Source organism: Bos javanicus, chromosome 6 (assembly GCF_032452875.1).
Source record: "Bos javanicus breed banteng chromosome 6, ARS-OSU_banteng_1.0, whole genome shotgun sequence".
In the NCBI taxonomy this organism is placed as follows: Eukaryota; Metazoa; Chordata; class Mammalia; order Artiodactyla; family Bovidae; genus Bos; species Bos javanicus.
In genome coordinates, this window is record NC_083873.1 from 58,228,122 (window position 1) to 58,253,566 (window position 25,445).

Here is a 25,445-nt window from a genome sequence, read left to right on the forward strand (position 1 = left end):
CTGAGCAGCCAGGAAGTACAGATGTCTCTGGGCTGAATCTTGTGAACTGCAGGTGCAAGTTACCGATGGGAGGTTCAGCTGTGGGAACATGCCACGTATGTAACAAAACTCAATTGAAGGGAGCCAAGTTTAAGATCATAACCCGAACTTGAATACAGGAGGCAGCAGATTCCATAGGATTTAGTTATAAAAGGAGAATTGCCATATTTTTCCTTATGAATTAACTTCAACATTAAGTAGGTGAAAGTAGCACCGTATTTACTTCTCATGGAGTACATTTTCAGTAACAGAGTCAGCCCTATAAAGACAAAACTCTCCTGCGTGTCATTTAGTTCTCCAAGCATTGTATCGGAATCAGCCCTATCAAAATAAAAACAGATTAACTTTGTTAAAGAATGCTTATTGACACTTGTATATTTAAGGTCCAAGTAGAAAAGAAGCAGCCAGAAATATCCTAACACTAAAACAACACGATTCTAACTTAGATCACAGTTTTGACTATTTTAATCTCCAAATTGGTTTATTCTGGTGGAATGGATTGGGGAAGATGAGGAAGGAATGTATACTTTTTTAAGCCTTTACAAGATGCTAGGCACTGTTGAGACTCCTCACAAATATCTCTGATCCTCACACCTCTCTGATCCTTGAAATAGGTATCATTATTCCTGTCTTACACAGAGGGCACTGAATCTCAGAGGCACTAAGTAACTTACCCAAGATCACACAGCCAGCAAATGGCAAAATTGCCAACTTTTATACAAAATTCAAATTTTGTATAAAATTTGTATAAAATTCAAATTTTGTATGAAATTTGTATAAAATTCAAATTTTAGACAAAATTCAAACTTTTATATTTAGGATATTTCCTTGCCACATTTAACAAGAGCCCTTACATATCAGTAAGTATTGCAGAGAATCTGATGCTAACTTTGGTATTAATGAAACTTTGTTAAAGTGAGGTGGTTTGGGATTAGATTTTAATACTCATTAGAAAATAATTTCTGGGGAGAGTTTATGTCATATTTTTTTATGTGTCAAAATTTGAACTTCGGGGGAGGGAGGTGGGAGGGGAGGTTCAGGATTGGGAACACGTGTACACCCGTGGCAGATTCATGTTGATGTATGGCAAAACCAATACAATATTGTAAAGTAATTAGCCTCTAATTATAATAAATTAATTTAAATTAAAAAAAATTTGAACTTTGGATTTCTACTCCAATTTGTAATCCTTTAAAAATATTATCTGCTCTAATTTAAAGGTATTTTCATGTTTTCCTTTTTAATTTTTTATGATCTAGTTCTGAAATTATAAGTCAAAAAAAGAAATTCTAATTTAGCATGTGCTCTGCACTTCCAATTTTTTTAGCTATTACTAGTAGCTCCTATATACATAAACATGAGAAATCACTAAAGTAAAATTTCAGTTTTGAAATAAAGAAAAAAAAAGCTAAATCACATCAAAGAAAGTTAAGCACTGGAAGACACTTTCTAGAAAAAAAATATTAATATGTAATTATTTTAGGAGAAGCTACAAATCTGTTTAACCAGCCCAACCCCCCTCCCAAAATTAAATAACCTAATCAGATCACTTAGAGAAATAAGTGCTTTTTGCTGCCCTACCCTAAGCTCATACTGCTATTTAACCTGCCTTTAAACAAACAAGAATTTTTTAACATTTTCTATCCTTTAAGCAAATGTTCTTTGCTTGGCTAAATGACAATGTTCCAGAAATGCCTACCACAGAAGCATAAAAAACCCTTGGCAACATTCCAGGAGAAATTTACCCTGCATAATGTGTTCCAGCAAACGCTCAATAGCTTTTCTGGTGAACCTGCTGGTTCTGTGTGCACTTGAACAGGATCTGAAAAGAACAAAAGAAAAAACTGATAGACATTTTCCTTTTTGTTAGTCTGGTGAAGTAGCCCTCAGCTTGAATGAACAAACTTTCCAAACGTGGAAAAGTGAATGCATGTATGGCTAACCTAAACCCGGCTCTGGGCTCTGATGTCAGTTTTGCTTTACTCTTTGATTCCCTGAAATTCAAGTATAATTATATTGTTTGTCTTTTCGTCTAATAAAATGTGCATTAGCATTTGGTTCTCCTTGGAGTGTAGTATTTGTTTAGATGAATGTATTCTTTCAAATGATTAGTAGTGCTGTCATAATGAGAATGCTTTAGATCAGACATCCACTCTCCATAGAATATTAAAAAGAGGGAGACCAGAGGAGCAAACCTCTTCAAAAGGGCTCAGAAGTGTGCTCACAATTGGCTAAGGCTATCACATTCTCCAGATATTTATGAGAATTTCACCAAGTGAAAAGACTTGAAGATGAAATCCATTTTATAAAGTGAAATAGATGCAAGTTTTAATATTTTATGCCCCTTAGCAACTTTTTCTTAGGATAAACATTTCCTACTTAAAAAATAAAACGATTGGACATTTTACAGCCTATGAAACTGTAATAAGCCCCATTTGGCCCCAATTCTCCTTGGACATGGGGGGATGCAGACTTGGGCTGAGTTGCCCAGAATCTGTACTAAAAGCCTGTTTGACCTTAAATGCCTTGAATGGAGGAAGTGTTGTGGGAGCAGGATTCAGTAGTAATAGGAAAGGTGAAATTTTCTCCATCTGATGTTCTAGAACACACACACAGAGCTGAAATTCAACCCATTCTGCAGGCAAGACCTCCCTCTAGATACAAACGCCAGGTGCAAGGGAGAATTTAAGCCTGGGGAAGGACCAAAGGCCCTGGAGTATGCCTTCAGAGGCCTCCCACTGTCAGTCCATCAGCCTGCTCCACACAGGCTCTTTCTCTGGCTCCCTGGGGCCACTTGGAGGAGCACAGCAGGGGGACAATTGGGACTTAAAATATAGACTTCTGATGGTATTACGAGAGATACCCAGACAGGGTTGAAGAAACATCATCACACATCTTTAACGGCTAAACATAGACAGTTTAAATGTACAGTGCGCTTGTAACATTCTTCTGGCATTTCTTCATTTATTACTTTGCTGGAAACCTCCAAAAAAAAAAAAAAATGGAAAAGACCTACTAGAGGCCCTGACTACCAGGAAGTCATGTGGTGTATTAGGAGAAGGCAAGATCTTTACAAAACCCTCAACTTCTTCCTGCAGAAGAAAGCTGGGCCTCTAGACTCCCAGTCAACAGAGGAAATCACCAAATGCAAAAGCAGCATGAAACAGATGAAACTAAAGGGAACTTTGACTGTCATCCTTCTCCATCCTCAAGAAGTAACCATGATTCTGAGTTAAGGTGTTTCCTTCCAGGTCTTCAGAAAGTAATACACACACGCACACACAAAGAATAAATGATGTTATTTTATGTGTTTTTCTTCATACATGGTATAATGCTATGCTGGTGTTTGCATGAACGGTCGTGTCCACCTTTTCGCAACCCCATGGACTGTAGTCCGCCAGGTCCTCTGTTCATGGGATTTCCCAGGCAAGAAGACTGGATTGGTTTGCCATTTCTTTCTCCAGGGGATCTTCCTTACCCAGGGATCAAACCAGAGACTCCCATGTCTCCTGCACTGGCAGGTACATTCTTTACTGCTGCACCAGCTGGGAAACCATAATGCTATACACATCCTAAACAAATTGCTTTATTTTTTACTTTAAATTCATTTAGCAATATTTTGAAACTTATCCATGTGGCCTCATATAGATTTATTTCCATACTTCTGGCTACTGAATAGTATTTCATCTTTTGAAACCATCAGTTTCGTTTACCCATTCCCCTGCTGAAGTACATCAATTTTTGTGTGTTGCTGACCTGATGCATTCTTCCAGCCCACTTAAGCTTTCCCTTCTCAGAAGTCTGACTTTACTTTATTCTCCTTAATTGTTCCATGTTTGTGAGATCTGTCTCCCAGACTAGAAAGTAAACATCTAAAGAGCAACTTCCACAGCCAGTATCTAAGAGAATCATTGTATCTGTGTAACAATTTGGTGAATGATGAATTTGGGGCTTTTGACTCTATCAGAAAGCTTCAACAGGAGCTTTGGCCTCACAGAGGCTCAAGAAATTCTATCTAGTTCTTTATTTCCTCTTGTTTCTTAAAAGAGAAGTTCTGTATTTTCAAAGCAGGTTCAACTAAAATTCACTTCCTTTCCTAATTTAGATTTGTGGGGGTCAACATGTCCTTAAGATGTTCCAAATCCTAATACTGGTGATACAATGAAGGTTGCGCCCTTTAAAGATAAGTGTGTGTGTGTGTGTTTGAGAGAGGGGGAGAGAGAGAGAGAGAAGGAGACAGAAATACAGAAAGAGAGAGAAAAGACAGGGAGAGAGGAGAGGGAGGGGGAGAGGAGGGGAGGAGGGGAGGAGGAAGAGAGAAGGTTCCCAAACCCTCTTTGAGGAGTGGCCCTGTGGCCCCCGCTGGCCTGGAGGCAAAGCCGGACACAAAGGACTAACTCTCTTTGTAAACGAAATCTGGATAACAAGCACTATTCCTTCTTTTTCTTTAAAAATCTTATTACCCTGCCACTTTTACTTTACTCTTTTAGGTTGCTGGTGTCAAAATCATTTTCATTTCTTTTCCTGGAAACTTTATTCTCTGAGTCTTTAGTCTTCCTAAAGAAATTAAAAAAAAAATTTTTTTTTAATTGTTACTGCTCTTTCTAGGAACAATGAAGAAAGCACAAAGTCTCCACATCCACTCACCAGAAATCTTCCAAACCATTCAACTCCGGATCATGTCATAAAGAGCTGCTTGGAAAATGTGAAAACTTTGCCAAAGAGACTCACCCATTGCATTGTTTGTTAGAGGAAAGAAGAAGGTGTGGACCTATCAAAGCTGTGGAAACAAGCAAGTATTTGGGGACCTCTCTGTGTTTGTGTTAGATCATTTTTTCATCTTGTAAAATCATTTTAATTCTTTCTTAGTCACCTTCAGCAGCTTTGTTGGCTTTTTCAAGTCTGACCCCTCCCAGAATGCACACATGCTCATATACATGCAGTTCTGCAAAGAATCTCAAGGACTTAAAAAATCCGCTGGAGTAGAGGAGTCCAGGTTAAGAAGATCTAAAGTAAAGTGAAATTTTCAAGAATCCAGATGTCAGCAGAAATAGTAAGTGACAGGCTCTACATGCATTGACAGTAGCTACAAAATAAAAAACAGTCTCCATCTTTGGGTTTTGGAATATATTTGGGTTTTATCTTGAGTTGGTCTTTTCAGACATGTCCATGTCCATGACATGTTGTCATCAATGTGCCACCATCTTCAATCACAAAGGTTGACTCTGTGTCTGGAAGATAATATACTGGACAAGGCACAAAACAACACTGATCACAAGGAGATGATCTCACTGAAAGTACCTACACCTGTAGCAAGTACTGGAATTAAGTGAATGAATGATCTTGCCCATCAGTGCCCTTCACTTGTTTCTTATCACATCCTTGGCATTATCTCCTTCAGCAGCTACCCTACCCTCAAAATCATCCTTAGTACTCTTTCAACTTCAAAGACTTCTCCATATGCCATCTTCCTTAGACTGAACCTATTCCAAACCCTCAAGTATTCCCCAAACCACATACTCATAAGATTACTGTCATTAGAGTAACTTCCACCATGTACAGAATGACTCCTATGTGTCGGCTATGCATGCTAATATATGTATTAAATCTGTACAACAACTCTGCTAGGTAGGTAGTAGTATTTTCATTTAAAGATGAGAAACAAGCCTCAAAGAAAAGTGATATGCTAAAGGTTACAGAGGAAAAAAAAAAAAACCTGGCAGAACTGGGTTTATCCTTAATTCCATTTGACTGCAAACTCTGTCTCAGTCTTGTTAGCTGGTACCACCATCGTGCTTTTCCAGAAAATTATTAAAATTACAGAATTCTCAGTGTAGATGTGTTCTCAGCCTGCTTTGGCTCAGAATATTTGAGCAGAAAAGGATGTTAGAGATGATCTTGTCTGACTCTAACACTTTACAGATAAGGAAACTGACAGCCAAGTAGGATGGGTTACTGGTCCAACCATGACCTTCCCTTTTTTAGTTCTTAAGCGGGTGGGAACCACATCCTTTGGGAAGTCATTTCATGCTCCTCCTAGCATAACTCTAAGTGCACCAAAAGCCTGTATGTGGACCTCTGATGTCCATTCCAAAAGGAGCAGGATATCAAGTCCAGAACACCTGAACAGCCAGAGCAAAGAAAGGCCAGACTCAAATGGCATCAACCTCGAAGGGAATAGAACAAGCCAAGGATGTTGCCTGGTCCTCAAAGATAGCAAAGCAATGAAGACAAGACATGTAAAACCACAGCAAAGCCCTCCCCCCAAAACCAACACCTGTATCCCAAAGCCACTTTTACCAACAGCAGTGACATGCAACCCAATTAAGCAGATAATTTCAAAGTCCTTCTCTGTAAGTCTGAGTAGCTGGAATGAGGAGGGAGAAGACAAGTCAGTGCTTGAAAGCTTGCCTTTAGGTTTGTTATCAAGAATAACAAGTGATTGCCATATTTCAAGTGTGTTTAAAAGTCCTGAATCATATAACTATTCTGCCTTGTGTTGTCCTTGAAAATGCAAAAACAGAAATGGAAGAAATTATCAAAGGGCAATAAAGCAGGGAAACAGAGATGAGGCAGGGGTGTGGGCTGCAATTCATTATTACAGATGCTTTAAACACTTACTGTATGGCAGTAGTTGACAAGCCTGGTTAAGAACAGAGCAATAAACATGCTTTCAATCTCTCTCCTAAAGAGAGACATAATAATAGGGCAAGAGAACAAAGAGTGTAACTGTTTAATAGCCATCCTTATTTTCTAAAGAAGGCAGTTTTGGTGACCCTAATGCTTTTAACATTCATTTTTTGTCCCTTTATTATATCATTAGGCTACATCAAAAACACAAAATGTGCTATTTAATAGATCATATGTAACAAGAGAGGACACATGAGGTGGCTCAATGATCAGGGCTTGCCTAATTAGCTTTAATTGATTCACTTATCTCCAAGCTTCCCTAGGCTATTTTGTAAATAAATATGATTCAATACCAGGTGTTGCATAAATATTCAATGTAAATACATATACATACACATAAATGTGTTGAATATATTGTGACCATTTGTTATATCCAGGTACTAAGCCTGCCGACCAGCTAAATAAGTTCCCTAGGCTCCAAAAGTATAAATCCTGAGCCCTGCCAGGCACATGCAGAGTTTGCTCAATCCGTAAACACGTAATTATTGAACCTGCCTTCTAAAGTAACACCACACCCTGGATATGATGCAAAACCCAGCATTACAAGATAAGCTTTGTCTCAAGTTTCTGCTCGTTGTAGTGCCTGAAGTATTTGCTCATATACTCAGGGACCGAAGCAGAAGTAAACAGTCAGGCCAGTATTATAGGGACACCTGGGTTTCAAAATCGACTTTCTTCTATTGTGAAAGCAATGAATGAAGTTCAGCAGAACTCCTATAAGAATGCCGACTCATCCCACACCACGTGGGTCACAGGACTTTGACCTTAGCTCAGGCCACCCTAAGAAGCCTAGGGCCATCCCCTTCCCTGGGGAGTCAGACCCAAGCTCCCAGTCCCCTGCTGCCACACATCACCTCCTGCCTGTCTCCTGTCTGCACCCTCTTGCACTGGGCGTTAACCAAGACTGTGCTCAGATCTCCAGCCAGGGCTCTGCACGGTACATTTAACCTGCCTGGACTCATGACTCTTTATACCTTTAAAACTACAAAATCACTTCTTAGGTATGATTTTTTTTTTATATCCTTCCCTCCCCACCAAGATATTATATAGCTAGCTGAGCAATGAAGAGCCAGAACCTGGGAGCCCAATGCCTGGGGTTGAATCCTGATCCACCACAGACTAACTGCACCTCAGTTTCCCTACCTGTCATTCTTGGGTATATAAAGTGGCTCAGTCAGAAAGAATCCACCTGTAACACAGGAGACTGTCTGCAATGCAGGAGATGTGGGTTCGATCCCTGGGTCGGGAAGATCCTCTGGAGAAGGAAATGGCAACGCAGTCCAGTATTCTTGCCTGGAGAATTCCATGGACAGAGGAGCCTGGCAGGCCAACAGTCCATGCGGTCTCAAAGAGTCGGACGCAACTATGCAACTAAACAACAACAGTCAAGATGAATAGGTAAGCAAAGAGCGTAGAATAGTGCCTATGTTATGCTATGCTAAGTCACTTCAGTCGTGTCCGACTCTGTGCGACCCCATAGACGGCAGCCCACCAGGTTCCCCCGTCCCTGGGATTCTCCAGGCAAGAACACTGGAGTGGGTTGCCATTTCCTTCTCCAATGCATGAAAGTGAAAAGTCAAAGTGAAGTCGCTCAGTCGTGTCCGACTCTTAGCGACCCCATGGATTGCAGCCTACCAGGCTCCTCCGTCCATGGGATTTTCCAAGCAAGAGTACTGGAGTGGGGTGCCATTGCCTTCTCCTGGTACTCAGTAAATGCTGCCACCCAAGTGCAAGCATAATAAATGTGATCAAAAATGGTAGCTCCTATCTACCTTGGTGTTCAAGAGACAATGGGGACTGACAGGGCTGTATCTGAGCTGGCCCATCAAGGAAATGCCTGTAATGGCCAGCATTGCCTTGCGAGTTGTCCCTGCAAACACTGCAGCTGGCCTGGTGTGACCAGCTGTTTACAACTTCACGAAGAAGCAAAATCCACATGTCTGGATTTTAAGTTATTGGTTTACATTTTAAAAATTCATGTTTGAGCCAAAGAAAGCACATTTAAAGGCAGATTTAGCCCTTAAGCCACTATTTTGTGACCTCTGACATTTAGGAATCTATAATGGGGTGGTGTATGTATGTGTGCACATGCGTGCATTTTCATTTTTCTGTGTTTATCCTCTGTACATCTTCCACAGTTAAATATCTGAGGGGTAGTAAAAAGCATGCAGAAAGTATTCAGTTAAGATCAGCTGACCAATGAAGGTTTATTGACGAACAGACACCAGAGGAACTTTGCTGAAAGAAAACAATGAGTAAGTTAGTGTCACCCACATTCAATGCCCTCCGCATCTTCAGGTCAACAAGCCAAGCCCTGATGACACAAAGATGAACAAGATGCAGTCCCTGATCTTAAAGAATGTTATAGACTTGTGGGGACACAGACGTGTAGACAACTGTAACTGTTAACAAAACATGTGAACATGTCTTACCTCAACATCAGGAGAACCCAAGGTAGTTGGTACAGTGTGTGACTTTATACTCAATGTATAGAAGACAAACAGGTTAAATGACTTGTCCAAGGTCACTCCAGCGGTTCATGGAGTTGTAATAAGAACTCAGCTCTGCTGACTTCAAACCCAGGGCTCTCTCTGCTGAATGCTAACGTTCTAACATAAAACACCTCTATTTCCCAGTGCCTCTACACTGGAGAAATCGGGTTCAGGAAGAGGGTCCATACCCAGTGAGTTAGATGGAGGCATTGATAGCATCATGGAAGGCAGGCTTTGAAAAGCACCTGTGAACAGTCAAATATTTTTCTTTTCATTAATTATAATTTCCCATCTACCAAAAAGAATTTGAGGCTACTTTCAACAAAGCATAATACCATATATATTTTTCATATTCAAGAAACAAAGTAATGAAGGAAAACAGAGATGAAGTCCCTGTTTCAGAAAGTTGAGGGTTAGCACGAGTGGGCATAACTCCTACCTCTGAGCTTCCTGAGAGACAAAGTTAAGCTGGGAAGTGATAAGATTCTGGTTTACAAAAGGAGGCAGACCAATTTTAATTTTAGCATATATTATCACCATTTGTTCTCTGAATCCACACAACAAAAATCAGTATTCTTATGGAAAACATTGATTTGAAAATGCATTTAAAAAATGAATTTATTATATTAGTAAAGTCTGTGGGTTGATCAGAAGACTTGGAAATTTTGTAACAACATACTCACTAGCACATGATTGCCAACATGAATGGTTTGGCCTGTTCTATAAAGGAAAATGGAGAATTGGCATCTTGTTTGGAAGGCTCATGCAGCAGAGTATGGGAGCATGGAAACAGTAATGGGTGGGGGCGGGGGGGGGCAACGGTGAGTAAATGGTTGCCTTTTCATAAAGAGCACACATTTCAAGTTCTTAACTGGTGTGCTAAGTCACTTCAATCATGTCCTACTCTGTGCGACCCTATGGACTGGAGACTGCCACGCTCCTCTGTTCATGGGATTCTCCAGGCAAGAATACTGGAGTGGATTGCCATGCCCTCCTCCCGACCCAGGGATCAAATCCGTGTCTCTTACATCTCCTGCGTTGGCAGGCAGGTTCTTTAGTACTAGCGCCACCTGGGAAGCCCTAAAGTAGACTTGATGGCCCATACAGGGATCGAACCCACGACCTTGCCATTATTAGTACCACACTCTAACCAACTGAGCTAACCAGCCAGCTTAACTGGAACTATTGCCAAAATGGCACATCAAACACAAGATGACATTCTTCAGCTATGAGGATATTTCATCATTCATCATTCATTCAACAAACATTTACTGAGTGCCCACAGAGTGGGCATTCAAGCCCTGTCCTTAGGGATGAAGATAGGGCAATGAACAACACAGACAGAAGTGCCGCCTTCACCAAGTCTTCTTGAGGCAAAGCCTAGCATGTTGCACAAATTAAAGATGATTGTATACTTTGTCTATGAGAGAGCTGGAGTTCCCATAGTCACACTGGCATCCAAATCTGTTGTCCTAAAAAGGCTGCTGCTGCTGCTTGTAAGTTGCGTCAGTCGTGTCTGACTCTGTGCAACCCCATAGACAGCAGCCCACCAGGCTCCCCCATCCCTGGGATTCTCCAGGCAAGAACACTGGAGTGGGTTGCCATTTCCTTCTCCAATGCAGGCTACACCTTTGTATTACTGCAGATGGTAAAACAGATGCTTGGCTTTTATCACACTATCTGGAGCCAGGAAGGGAAGCACGAACACTGATCCTAACAGGGTTGAAGCCCAAGTCCCACCTTAGGAAGCTCACAAATGGATGGAGTGTCAGCAGGCATCTCCTTCAGTCTGAGGCAATGGTTGTCCCTGCTCCACCCCATTCTAAACATGGCTTTAAGATGCAACTGGAAGAAAGAGGAGGAGGGGGAGCTAAAGCAACCATAGAAACTGTTACACATGGTAGAAAATAAACAAATCAAGTTTTCTAAGACCCACGCATGCATTTACTTAACTAATATTCATAAATCCTCACTACATATGCAAAAAGCACTGTGTTGGAAACTAAGCAAAAAGAGAGTGTGGTGGGTGGAGACGTGGTTCCTGCTCTGATATCTCTTGACTTCTAGAAAGAGAGCCAGACATTAAACAATTAATTAATTAATTAACACAGTACAACTACTAGGAAGAACTACTGGAGTCTACAAGAACTTTACATGGGCAATGAACCTAGTGCCAAAGGTAACAGAAACCCTTTACACCATCCCACTCTCTCCCTCTCCTCCATCCCCTCCCCGCCCCCCTCCTCCTCTCTCAGACACGCACATGCACACAGACGCACACACAGGCATACTTAGCTATGATGTAATCAGGAACCACTTGTCTTCCTCTTTCAAAGAGGCAATTTTGAGCTGTAAATGCTAAAGATACTATACATACTGGCTTTTAGGCCAGCAGGCTGCAATCCTGGCAAAAAGCTGTAGCCAGAATTTCTACTCTGAGCTAAGATGCAGCCAACTACAAAGGAAAAAAAGAATATTTGAACTGATTACATCTTCAAATATTTTCTAGATCTTTGAGTTTATGGGTGTGCTTGTCCTTCTTGATACTAAATTATCAAGAATTAGAATGTTCAGGCCTCAGATATGAGTTTGCAGGACAGCATAGTGTTCAGACAAAAATGACAGCTTTTCATTGGATTCTGTGCTGTTCTATAAGCAGCTCAGTGTCAGATGCTGAAGTTACGCTAAACTACATAAACACAGAAGATGTAAAAGTAAAATTGAAAAATTAAAACTTAAGAGTCCACATACACTGAACTTTGGCTATTCAATTAAAATGTCAAATTGGAAAAAAGCATAAGAAAAACAAGTAAGGAACATAATTTCAGACAAAATATTGAGTTGGGCAAATTTTAAAACTTTTCAAATAAGTTACATAAGTACAAAATATTTGTGATTGATAAAAATTAGGAAATACAGGTATATAGAAGAAGATAAAATACAGCCATATTTAATAACCAAAGCACTTTCCATAAAATGACGATATCAAAGTATTTAACCAATTCTTTATTATTGGGTATTTATGCTTTTTGCTAATATTTATTAACATAAATGTTTTAATGAACACATTTATGCATGCATTTCGGCACATCTCATTATTTTCTTATAATGAGCTCCTAGAAGTGGAATTTCTTAGATGGACAGTATTCAGATGTTTAAAATCAGAATTAAAGCAATAGCCAAATTCAAAATCTCTTCTTTTTAAAGTGCTTACAACACCTTCAAAATTAAGACACATCCAAAAATGGAAAGAAAACAGTCTTTAATTCCATATCAAAGTCAATATTAAAGTGTTAGTCGCTGAGTTGTGTACGACTCTTTGTAACCCCAAGGACTGTGGCCCACCAGGCGCCTCTGTCCATGGGATTTCCCAGGCAAGAATACTGGAGTGGGTTGCTATTCCCTTCTCCAGGGGATCTTTCTGACCCAAGACCTGAAACCCAGGTCTCCTGCACTGCAGGCAGATTCTTTACCATCTGAGCCACAAAGAAAGCCCCAATATTAATATTAGATATATATATATAATTTGAAGATTCTGACATTTCTTAAAACCTCACCAAACACTGACAGTCAGCAATATCATATGGTTATAGATATTTCTCAGAGAGCAAACCTGTTTCTGACTATAAAACAACAAACATATTAACTGACCGTTTCATTTCTAAATTTAAAAGGCTGAACAGAAAACCAATTGCACCAAACATATCTGTAAAAATTTTAAATGTACACAATTGCATTAAACATAATAGCAGAAAGATACTGGACTGAAATGTTTATTTCTTGTTTTGGCCATGGGCAAAATCACAATCTCTCTGGATTTTAGTTCTGAGCAGAAAGACACTAGAGCTGGAAATTTCCAGAATTTTTGATTTAATAGAACTTTTCAAAAAATACTAGCATAGAATCAAAAAATAACCTTAAAATGAAAGGGAAACATAATATCAGAATAAGAAAGCATCATTTAACCTATTTTTTAAAAATCTGCTCCATTGCTCATATTTTTATCATTTTTCCTTTGAGTGTGAGAATTTGCACTAGTCTATTGACACTTAATTGAAAACAACTCCTCCTAAGTCATTTCCACTTAAAAAGTACAATAGTTTTGTGATTCTAAATTTCAATCTAGGTTCTATGCAAAAAGGTAATCGGCAAGAAATTTTAAAAATTCAGTGTCTCCCCTCGACACAAGGGTTTGTAAAAAAAAAAAAAAAAGAAAAGAAAAAAAAAAAATTCAGTGTCTCATAGTTCTTTAAGGATGCCAGAAAGCAAGTGTGGGCATTTTACCGTCAGATAGTCACTTAGTGGGAGCCTCCTGTGGCCAGGCACTAGGTTATGCAATGGAGACGCAATGACACAAAGCCCTGCTTCTATCTTCAGAGTGTTCTTACCTAAAGAAAACAGACGCTAAAACAAACTGGCAGGAGGGCACAAAAAGTGGTGTAATAGGGGAAATACATCTTGGAACACGGAGCCCTCAGCAGCACCCTACCCACTGGGCTGGAGGTGGCTAGTGGACCAGAGGTTCTGGGAAAGGTGATGCTGAAACTGAGTCTTGAAGGACAGGATGAGTGTTAGGCAGCTGAGGATGTCTTAGTAGGCAAATGCATATATATTCTAAATATATATAAAAGCATTTATATGTAACACAGATCTTTTTATGAGTTCTCTAATAGAGTTCTTTAACTCATTGCTAGTGAGCTTGACCACCTTTCATATATTTATTGGCTAAATATAGTTTTATCTATGAATTAACTTTTTACAAACTCTACAGGTCAGATATTCCTAAATCTAAGGTTCCAGAACCCCTGATACATATGAAATTTTCTGTGTGTAATGGATGTGTTACATACATCCTTATCCTTGTTCTCAGGATAAGGTCCAAGAAATATTAAGAACTGCTAATCTTAAACTCTGTAGGCTAAGAGGAACATGTGGAAGGACAGAAGCAGGGCTAGAAGGAAGGAGGTGAAAGGGGTGATGGCAGGGTTCTGTGACTGGTTAGGTGCATGTACACACACCCAAGTGTGCACACACACACAACTTTTATTATCTTATCCTCATCAATATCAACCTTCCCAATAACACTCCCTCATTTCCCTCCCCGGAAGTCTCCACCCCGGCTGCATAGGGGCTACTAGATCACAGTAAACGGGGTTTACTTCTTACTAATATTTGTATACATATCATAGAGAATGTTTACTCAAGATGCTTCTTTATCTACATTTTGGTTCATTGTTGTTGCTGTTCAGTTGCTAAGTCATGTCCGACTCTTTGTGACCCCATGGACTGCAGCAGGCCAAGGCTTCCCTGTCCTTCACTATCTCCCAGAATTTGCTCAAACTCGTATCCATTGAGTTGGTGATGCCATCCAACCATCTCTCCTCTGTTTTCCATTTCTCTTCCTATCTTCAATCTTTCCCAGCATCAGGGTCTTTTCCAATGAATCAGCTCTTTGCATCAGGTGGCCAAAGTACTGGAGCTTCAGCTTCAGCATCAGTCCTTCCAATGAATATTCAGGACTGACTGGTTTGATCTCCTTGAGGTCCAAAGAGCTCTCAAGACTCTTCTTCAGCACCACAATTTGAAAGCATCACTTCTGGGGCACTCAGCCTTCTTTATGGTCCGACTCTCATATCCATACATGACTCCTGGAAAAACCATAGATTTGACTATGCGAACCTTTGTCAGCAAAATGATGCCTCTGCTTTTTAATAAACTGTCTGGGTTTGTCATAGATTTTCTTCCAAGTAGAAAGTGTCTTAATTTTGTGGCTGCAGTCACAATCCATAGTGATTTTGGTTCATAGAAACATTAAAAAACTTACACATACAAGCCATAATCTATTTATTTGAACCATGGAAAAGCCATTGACTTCAATCCATAGGTGCACCACAGTTACTTTCAAAGGTAATAATTTTCCTAGTGTGTACAAAAAACTAGGTGATCACTTCCATTATACACATATATGTGCATCATGTGTCTACTGGTTTGTGAAGTAAAGTTATTTCTTATTGTGGACAATGGTCCAAAAAGTTTGAAAAAAGCTTTTCTGGAGAAGGTCAAACTTCTGAAACTCAAGCACTGTGGAGGAGAAAAGCTAGGGAGAATCAGAGAGAATAAAAGAATACCTGGATATCTTCCTCATCCTCACACTATCCTATTCCATTTTGCAAATTTGAGAGCTAAAGACCACAGGGCTTAAATACCTTGCTCAAGTCACAGTGCCAGCACTGAACTCTAGTCTACACAGGGGGAAAAGTACAAGCATTTTGTTCTACACCTAGAAAAGGGAAAGTATTTTTTCCACTTCTTGGAGATGGCAACATTTGTAGTCACATAAAAATTTAGGAGGTATCAATAACCTCAGATATGCAGATGACACCATGCTTATGGCAGAAAGTGAAGAGGAACTCAAAAGCCTCTTGATGAAGGTGAAAGAGGAGAGTGAAAAAGTTGGCTTAAAGCTCAACATTCAGAAAATGAAGATCATGGCATCCGGTCCCATCACTTCATGGGAAATAGAAGGGGAAACAGTGGAAACAGTGTCAGACTTTATTTTTCTGGGCTCTAAAATCACTGCAGATGGTGACTGCAGCCATGAAATTAAAAGACGCTTACTCCTTGGAAGGAAAGTTATGACCAACCTAGACAGAATATTCAAAAGCAGAGACATTACTTTGCCAACAAAGGTTCATCTAGTCAAGGCTATGGTTTTTCCAGTGGTCATGTATGGATGTGAGAGTTGGACTGTGAAGAAGGCTGAGCGCTGAAGAATTGATGCTTTTGAACTGTGGTGTTGGAGAAGATTCTTGAGAGTCCCCTGGACTGCAAGGAGGTCCAACCAGTCCATTCTAAAGGAGACCAGCCCTGGGATTTCTTTGGAAGGAATGATGCTAAAGCTGAAACTCAGTACTTTGGCCACCTCATGCGAAGAGTTGACTCATTAGAAAAGACTCTGATGCTGGGAGGGATTGGGGGCAGGAGGAAAAGGGGACGACAGAGGATGAGATGGCTGGATGGCATCACTGACTCGATGGACGTGAGTCTGAGTGAACTCCGGGAGTTGGTGATGGACAGGGAGGCCTGGCGTGCTGTGATTCATGGGGTCACAAAGAGTCGGACACGATTGAGCGACTGATCTGATCTGATCTGAAAGTAGCATATCTCCCACTCTAGTATCATGAGTTTTATAATTTAATAAACATACTTTTATTTTAAAATATATTTTGCATTTGTAACTGCTTAATACTTTGACTCAGAAAGCAGTTCTTAACTATGGGCTGAAAAAGTCATAAATGTTTTTGTTGTGTTGTATGAATATTCAGTCGTGTCTGACTCTTGGCAACCCCATGGACTGTAGCCCACCAGGCTCCTCTGTCCATAGAATTCTCTAGGCAAGAACATTGGAGTGGGTTGCCATTTCCTCCGCCAGGGGATTTTCTGGACTGTGGGATCCAACCCACATATCGTATGTCTCTTGCATTGGCAGGCAGATTCTTTACTGATGAGCCACTTCAGGAATGATGAAAACAGTCTTGCTAGGCAAAAGCACAGAAAATGAGCAGTTCTGTATAAAGAGTACATTAGCAAAGTGTGTTAGTCTCTCAGTCGTGTCCGACGCTTTGCAACCCCATGGACTGTCCATGGAATTCTCCAGGCAAGAATACTGGAGTGGGTAGCCATTCCCTTCTCCAGGGGATCTTCCTGACCCAGGGTCAACTGCAGACAGATTCTTTACCATCTGAGCCACAGGGATCTGGAGACAGACAGTATAAGTCCAAGTGTTACGGGACCGTGGACAAGTTTTTAAGTTTCTCTGTGCTTTTTGTTGTTGTTCAGTCACTCAGTTGTGTCTGACTCTGCGACCCCATGGACTGCAGTACACCAGGCTTCCCTGTCCTTCACGATCTCCCAGAGTTTGCTCAAACTCATGTACATTGAGTCGGTGATACCATCCAACCATCTCATGCTCTGTCCTCCCCTTCTCCCCCTGCCTTCAATTTTCCCCAGCATCGGGGTCTTTTCCAAAGAGTAGACTCTTCCCATCAGGTGGCCAAAGGATTGGAGCTTTAGTTTCAGCATTAGTCCTTCTAATGAATATTCAGGGTTGATTTCTTTAGGATTGACTGGTTTGAACTCCTTGCAATCCAAGGGAATCTAAAGCGTCTTCTCCAGCACCACGGTTTGAAGGCATCAATTCTTTAGCGCTCAGCCTTTTTATTGTCCAGTTCTCACATTAGTACATGACTATTGGAAAAACCACAGCTTTGACTATATGGACCTTTGTAGGCAAAGTTATGTCTCCACTTTTTAATACACTGTCTAGGTTTATCATTGCTTTTCTTCCAAGGAGTAAGCATCTTTTAATTTCATGACTGCAGTCACCATCCACAGTGATTTTGAAGCCCAAGAAAATAAAGTTTGTGACAGTTTCCATTGTTTCCCCAAGTATTTGCCATGAAGTGATGGGACCAGATGCCATGATCTTAGTTTTTTGAAGTTTGTTTTAACATTCTGTGCTTTAGTTTACTTATTTATAAAATGGTGCCTACCTCATGGGGTTCTTGCAAAGATTAAATGAGATTAATTCACATACAACTCTGAAAATGCTTTCTGGAATGTGATAAATGCTCAGAAATGTCAGCTGCTATAAATAAGAATGGAAATCAAGACTATTGGAGCTTGTGATATTCCCTTTTTATCTTTATTTCCCATTGGCACACATCCTCACCTTCAATGGTTTTCCTCTAGACTTTTTACGTTCCTGAAGTAACCCCTACCCCTTTGGTCACAAGGCATTATTTTTTTCAAGAGATGGCTGAATTCAACTTGCTATTATTTTGCTAAGAATTTTTGTAGGTATGTTTATGAGGCATATTGGTCTCTACTTGTTTTTCTTTCTCTCTCTCTGTCTTGTGATGTTACTGTCAAGGTGATACTGGTCTTTTAAAATGAGTTCAGAAGTACTCCATCCTCTTATTTTCTGAGTTCGTGAAACATTGGTATGTTTCTTTTTACAATATTTTCTAGAATTCACAAGTGAAGCCATATGGGCCTAAAATTTTCTTTGTGGGAAATTTTTTAATTTACACATTTAATTTATTTACTAGATTTGGGATATTCAGGTTTCCTACTTCTTCAGTCATATTGGTTAATTGTATCTTCTAAGGAATTTGCCCATTCTTCTAATTGTTGGATTTATCTACATAAAATTAGTCATATATTTATCACCCTTATGATGTCTGCAGCATCTGCAGCACATCCCATTTTCATTCCTGAATTGACAGTTTGTGTCTTCTATGTTTTTTTTTCTTAATAAGTCTAGCTAGAGGTTTATACCATTTATTGAAATTTACCAACTAGCTTTTCATTTCTTTGAGTTTCTCTATTATTTTTGTCTTATATGTTATTAATTTCTGCCTGTATCTTTATTTTCTCCCTTCTACTTTATTTGTGTTTAATTTGTTCTTCCTTTCTTTTAAAGTTATAATCTTAGATTATTGATTTTAGGCCTTTCTTTTTTTCCAATATAAACATTTAACTATATAGCTCCCTCAAGATTCTGCTTTCAGTTCAGTTCAGTTCAGTCGCTCAGTTGTGTCCAACTCTTTGCGACCCCATGAATCGCAGCATGCCAGGCCTCCCTGTCCATCACCATCTCCCGGAGTTCACTCAGACTCATGTCCATCGAGTCAGTGATGCCATCCAGCCATCTCATCCTCTGTCGTCCCCATTTCCTCCTGCCCCCAATCCTCCCAGCATCAGAGTCTTTTCTAATGAGTCAACTTTTCACATGAGGTGGCCAAAGTACTGGAGTTTCTGCTTTAGCATCATTCCTTCCAAAGAACACCCAGGGCTGATCTCTTTTAGAATGGACTGGTCGGATCTCCTTGAAGTCCAAGGGACTCTCAAGAATCTTCTCCAACACCACAGTTCAAAATCATCAATTCTTCGGCACTCAGCTTTCTTCACAGTCCAACTCTCACATCCATACATGACCACAGGAAAAACCATAGCCTTGACTAGATTCTGCTTTAACATCACATAAATTTTGATATGTTTTCATTTTCATTCAAAATACTTCTACATTTCCTTGTGATTTCTTCTTTGAACTGTGTGTGGTTTAGAAGTGTGCTGTTTAATTCCTAAATATTGAGAGATTTCCCAAATAGTTCTTATTAATTTCAAATTTAATTGCACTATGGTCAGAGGACAAATTCTATGATTTCAATACTTTTAAATTCGTTAGCACTTGTTTATGACTAACATATGGTCTATTTTGGTTAATGTTCCACGTGACCTTGAAAAGAAGGTGCAGTTTACTGTTGTTGGGCAAAGTATTCTATGAATGCCAATTAGATCCAGTTCACTGATGGTGTCATTCAAGTCTTCAATATCCCTGTGGATGTTCTTTCTTGATTACTAACTGAAGACTGTTGGCTAATCCAATTGTAATTGTGGATTTTAAAATTTCCCTTTAGTTCATGAAGTTGGATTTTTAAAAAATTTCACATGTACTTTTATCTAATTTTCATAAAATTCTCATGATATACATGCTATCATTTTTATAAGGGAGCAAGCTTTCACTCCTAGATCAAATAATTTCCCCAGTGCCACACAACTGATTAATTTCAATTAATTTAAATGATTTCCAGACCTCTGACTCATTCTATCAGGTTTTGCTTCATGTATTTTGAAGTACTATTATATTTAAGGGTATCACATCTTCCTGAGGAACTGATCTCTTTATCATTATAAAAGATCCCTTCTCATTCGTAGCAATATTCTTTTTTACGTTGTCTGCTTTGTCTAATATTAACACATTATTGACCAGGGGATTTGCAGAAACTAATGCCTGTGGTCAGTGATTTGTTATGTAAGTGAATACTGAAACACTGCAGTCAATAACGTTTGGGTAAAAAAGGCAAGAGAGTTCCAGAAAAACATCTATTTCTGCTTTATTGACTATGCCAAAGTCTTTGACTGTGTGGATCACCACAAACTGTGGAATATTCTTAAAGAGATGGGAATACCAGACCACCTGACCTGCCTCTTGATAAACCTATATGCAGGTCAGGAAGCAACAGTTAGAACTGGATGTGGAACAACAGACTGGTTCCAAATAGGAAAAGGAGTACATCAAGGCTGTATATTGTCACCCTGCTTATTTAACTTCTATGCAGAGTACATCATGAGAAATGCTTGGCTGGATGAAGCACAAGCTGGAATCAAGATTACCGCGAGAAATATCAACAACCTCAGATATGCAGATGAAACCACCCTTATGGCAGAAAGTGAAGAGGAACTAAAAAGCCTCTTGATGAAAGTGAAAGAGGAGAGTGAAAAAGTTGGCTTAAAGCTCAACATTCAGAAAACGAAGATCATGGCATCCAGTCCCATCACTTCATGGAAAATAGATTGGGAAACAGTGGAAACAGTAACAGACTTCATTTTTTTGGGCTCCAAAATCACTTCAGATGATGACTGTAGCCATGAAATTAAAAGACACTTACTCCTTAGAAGAAAAGTTATGACCAACCTAGACAGCATACTAAAAAGCAGAGACATTACTTTGCCAACAAAGATCCATCTAGTCAAAGCTATGGTTTTTCCAGTAGTCATGTATGGATGTGAGAGTTGGACTATAAAGAAAGCTGAGCACCAAAGAATTGATGCTTTTGAACTATGGTGTTGGAGAAGACTCTTGAGAGTCCCTTGGACTGCAAGAAGATCCAACCAGTCCATCCTAAAGGAAATCAGTCCTGAATGTTCATTGGAATGACTGATGCTGAAGCTGAAACTCCAATACTTGGCCACCTGATGCAAAGAATTGACTCATTGGAAAGACCCTAATGCTGGGAAAGATTGAAGGCAGGAGGAGAAGGGGATGACAGAGGATGAGATGGTTGAATGGCATCACTGACTCAATGGACATGAGTTTGAGTAAACTCTGGGAATTGGTGATGGACAGGGAGGCCTGGTATGCTGCAGTCCATGGGGTCACAAAGAGTCGGACACGACTGAGCGACTGAACTGAACTGAACAAAGGACATAATAACATGTCGCTCATCAACAAGATTTTAATATAGCCACTCCAGCTTTCTTGTAATTGGTGTTTGTATAGCACATCTTTTTCCATCCTGTTCATTTTAACCTATCTCGTCTATATATTTAAAGTGGTTTTCTCACACAAAGTATGTAATAGACTTACTGTTTTAAATCTAGTCTGACAATCTCTGATTTTTCATTGAACTATTTAGAATATTTACATTTAATATAATTATCAGTATGGTTAAGTTCAAATATGCCATTTGCCATTTGCGTTCTATTTGTCTCAACTTGTTACTCTTTCCTTTTTTCTTGGTTCTTTTGAGTTAATTTATATTCTTAGTATTCTCTTTATAAATAGCACTCTTGGTGTTATTTTTTTTTAACTTACTAAATTTTTAATGATTGCTCTACACTTTACAATATGTATTTTTAATTCATAATATATGTTCAAATAATATTATACCACTTCATGTATAATGTAAAACCCTTACGAGTATGAATTGCCATTTTCCCCACCCTGTTCTTCAAGCGACTGTCATACATTTTACTTCTAATTGTTTGATACATCTCAAAAATGCATTGTAATTATTTGTTCCTTAAACAGTGAGGTTAACTTTTTAAAGAAATTTTTAAAGAAAATATTGTCTATTTATCCACATATTTAGCACCTTTGGCACACTGTATTCCAAATTTCCATCTGGTATCATTTTGTTTTAGCCTGAATGATTTTCTAAAGAAAATACTTCTTATAGTATATATTAGCTGGCAACAAATTTCCTGAAATTTTGTTTGTCTGCTAAAGTTTTTATTTCACTTTTGTTTCTGCAAGATATTTTCATTCGATACAGAAGTTGACTTTTCTTTTTTAGCACTTTTAGGATGTTATTTCATTGTCTTCTGGCTGGCAAAGTTTCTGAACTGAAATCTATTGTCATGTACTTGTCGATTCTTCTGTGTGTAAGGTGGACTTTTCTCTAACTGCTTTTAAGTTTCTCTTCAATGCTAGTTTTTAGTAATTTGACTATTATGTGTCTTAATTTCTTTTTTTTAAATGAGCTCTTAAGCTTTTTGATTTATGAAATATAGTTTTCATCACGGAGAAGGCAATGGCACCCCACTCCAGTACTCTTGCCTGGAAAATCCCATGGACAGAGGAGCCTGGTAGGCTGCAGTCCATGGGGTCGCTAAGAGTCGGACACGACTAGGCGACTTCACTTTCACTTTTCACTTTCATGCATTGGAGAAGGAAATGGAAACCCACTCCAGTGTTCTTGCCTGGAGAATCCCAGGGATGGGGGAGCCTGGTAGGCTACCGTCTATGGGGTCACACAGAGTCGGACACGACTGAAGTGACTTAGCATAGCATAGCATAGCATAGTTTTCATCAAACCTTAAAGTGTTTAAGGCATTATATCTTCAAATATTTTTTCTGCCCCCTTTTCATTTCCCCATTTATGGTAGATCATTTTATATTACCCCACAGATCAGTGAATCTCTTTTCCTTTATTTTTTTGTCTTTTTTTTCCTCTCTGTGGTTCACCTTGTATCAAATCAATTGCTATATTTGCAGGTTTACTAATCTTTTCTTCTATAATGCCTGATCTTCTATTAATCCCATTCAGTGAAATCCTCATCTTAGATAGTATTTTTTTCATCTCTAGATGTTTCATTTAGTTCTTTTCTATATTTTTCATTTTTCTTCTGATTCTTTTAATGTTTTCCATTAAATACTTATACATAATAATAAAGCCTATTTTAATACTCTTGTCTGCTAATTATATTATCTTCTCATTTCTAGGTCTTTTTATCTTAGCTAGTTCTTCCTTTGTTATTGGGTTGTTTTTTGTTTTTTGGTGTTTTTTTGGTCCACTTTTTAGCATGTCTTGATATTGACAAGTGTCTACATCGTGCTGTCTTCTTTTAAAGAGCATTGGGTTTGGTTTTGATAGGTGGTGAAGTTAATTGCTCATCAGTTTCATTCTATCAAAACTTGTTTTTAAGAGATTGGCATTGTGCTATCCAGGATGGCAATTACTATATGGTTATTGAACTATGACTAATCTGAAATAAAATGTGTTATAGGTATAAAATATAAAGGTTTTGCTTCATCTATAATACACAAATTTTGAAAACTTAATGTGAGAAAAAGAATGCAAACTTCTCATTAATAATTTTTATATTGATTATATGTTCAATTGATATTTTGGATATATTGGGTTAAATAGAATATATTATTAAAATTAATTTAACCTATTTATTATTAATTTTTTACTACAGTTACTAGACATTTTAATTTACATATATGGCTTGCATTAATTATATTTCTATAGGTCAATGCTGGTCTAGAGCAGAGGTCAAACTACAACCCACAGGTTGGCCATCTATTTTTGTTAATAAAGTTTTACTGGAACATAGTCACACCCATTCACTAATGTATTGCCTGTGGCTGCCTTCATATCATAATGGCAGAACTGAGTAGTTGTGATGGAGACCATATGACCCACAAGCCAAAAATATTTGCTCTCTGTAAATTTAAGAAAATATTTCCCTGGTCTAGAGGATCTTTCACTCCAAGGATAGTTCAGACTCATTACTAATGTATAATTACTTTAGGGTCTCCATTGAATATTCCAAGGATGAACAAGGACTTACCCATTTGGCTCTCCAAGCCACAAACATTTTCTCATTTCATGTGTGCCCTGGGATTTATTCAACTTAGAGTTCACCAGTCTTTTCTGTCCAGCCCTGTAGAGTACCATTCTATACATTTCTCTCATGGTGTTCAGCAAAAGACACCCTTCACTACATATTGACACTACATTTTTCTCATAGCTCCCTCCTTCCCAGAATTCTATCCCACACTGCCTCTACTCACCTTAGCCTCCCCAAACTCTGACCTCCAGCTCATCAACTCAGCAAGGCTGCCAGGATCTGTCTGAATCTACACTCTAGAAATTGCTTCCAGGCAGAAAGCCAGGGTAATTATCAAGTTCACTTTGTTTCTTTTCTCTCAAGGATCACAGTCTTATGTAGACTGTTGTCTAATGTCTAAAAACCACCTTTTCAAATTTTATCCAACCATAATTATTTACGATGAACAGTTAGGTCTGGTCCTTGTTGCTCCAACATGCCTTGAAGGGGAAAACCCTCTACTTATCTTTTGATAAGTGGAATCTTCTAGATAGTGTACTCTAGCTCTTCAGACTTTCCAAAGAACATTTGTTGAATGTAACTGACCTACAAGACCTTCTAGAACTAACACCCAAAAAAGATGTCCTTTTCATTATAGGGGACTGGAATGCAAAAGGAGGAAGTCAAGAAACACCTGGAGTAACAGGCAAATTTGGCCTTGGAGTACAGAATGAAGCAGGGCAAAGGCTAATAGACTTCTGCCAAGAGAACACACTGGTCATAGCAAACACCCTCTTCCAATAACACAAGAGAAGACTCTACACATGGACATCACCAGATGGCAAACAACAAAACCAGATTGATTATATTCTTTGCAGCCAAGGATGGAGAAGCTCTATGCAGTCAGCAAAAACAAGACAGGGAGCTGACTGTGGCTCAGATCATGAACTCCTTATTACCAAATTCAGACTTAAATTGAAGAAAGTGAGGAAAAACCACTAGACTATTCAGGTATGACCTAAATCAAATCCCTTATGATTATACAGTGGAAGTGAGAAATAGATTTAAGGGACTAGATCTCGTAGACAGAGTGCCTGATGAACTATGGACAGAGGTTTGTGACATTGTATAGAAGACAGGGATCAAGACCATCCCCATGGAAAAGAAATGCAAAAAACCAAAATGGCTGTGTGAGGAGGCCTTACAAATAGCTGTGAAAAGAAGGGAAGCAAAAAGCAAAGGAGAAAAGGAAAGATATACCCATTGGAATGCAGAGTTCCAAAGAATAGCAAAGAGAGATAAGAAAGCCTTCCTCAGGGATCAATGCAAAGAAATAGAGGAAAACAATAGAATGGAAAAGACTAGAGATCTCGTCAAGAAAATTAGAGATACCAAGAGAACATTTCATGTAAAGATGGGCTCGATAAAGGACAGAAATGGTATGGACCTAAACAGAAGCAGAAGATATTAAGAAGAGGTGGCAAGAATATGCAGAAGAACTGTACAAAAAAGATATTCACAACCCAGATAATGACGATGGTG

At 39.0% G+C, this 25,445-nt stretch overlaps 1 long non-coding RNA gene and 1 other non-coding gene across 3 annotated transcripts in view; both read right to left on the bottom strand.

Annotated features, from left to right (window-relative positions):
* Positions 1-25,445, bottom strand: part of LOC133249454 (uncharacterized) — a 58,040-nt gene that overhangs the window by 24,670 nt on the left and 7,925 nt on the right. Inside the window, exon 1 of one of the 2 annotated variants that reach the window (XR_009736967.1) lies at positions 1-25,444. The exons of the other annotated variant lie outside the window; for it this stretch is intronic. This is a non-coding gene — a long non-coding RNA (uncharacterized LOC133249454). Of the gene's footprint in view, position 25,445 lies in introns of those variants that run through there. 2 annotated transcript variants of the gene reach the window in all.
* On the bottom strand, positions 10,317-10,390 carry TRNAI-AAU (transfer RNA isoleucine (anticodon AAU)). The gene has a single exon. It is a non-coding gene; the product is annotated as a tRNA-Ile (tRNA).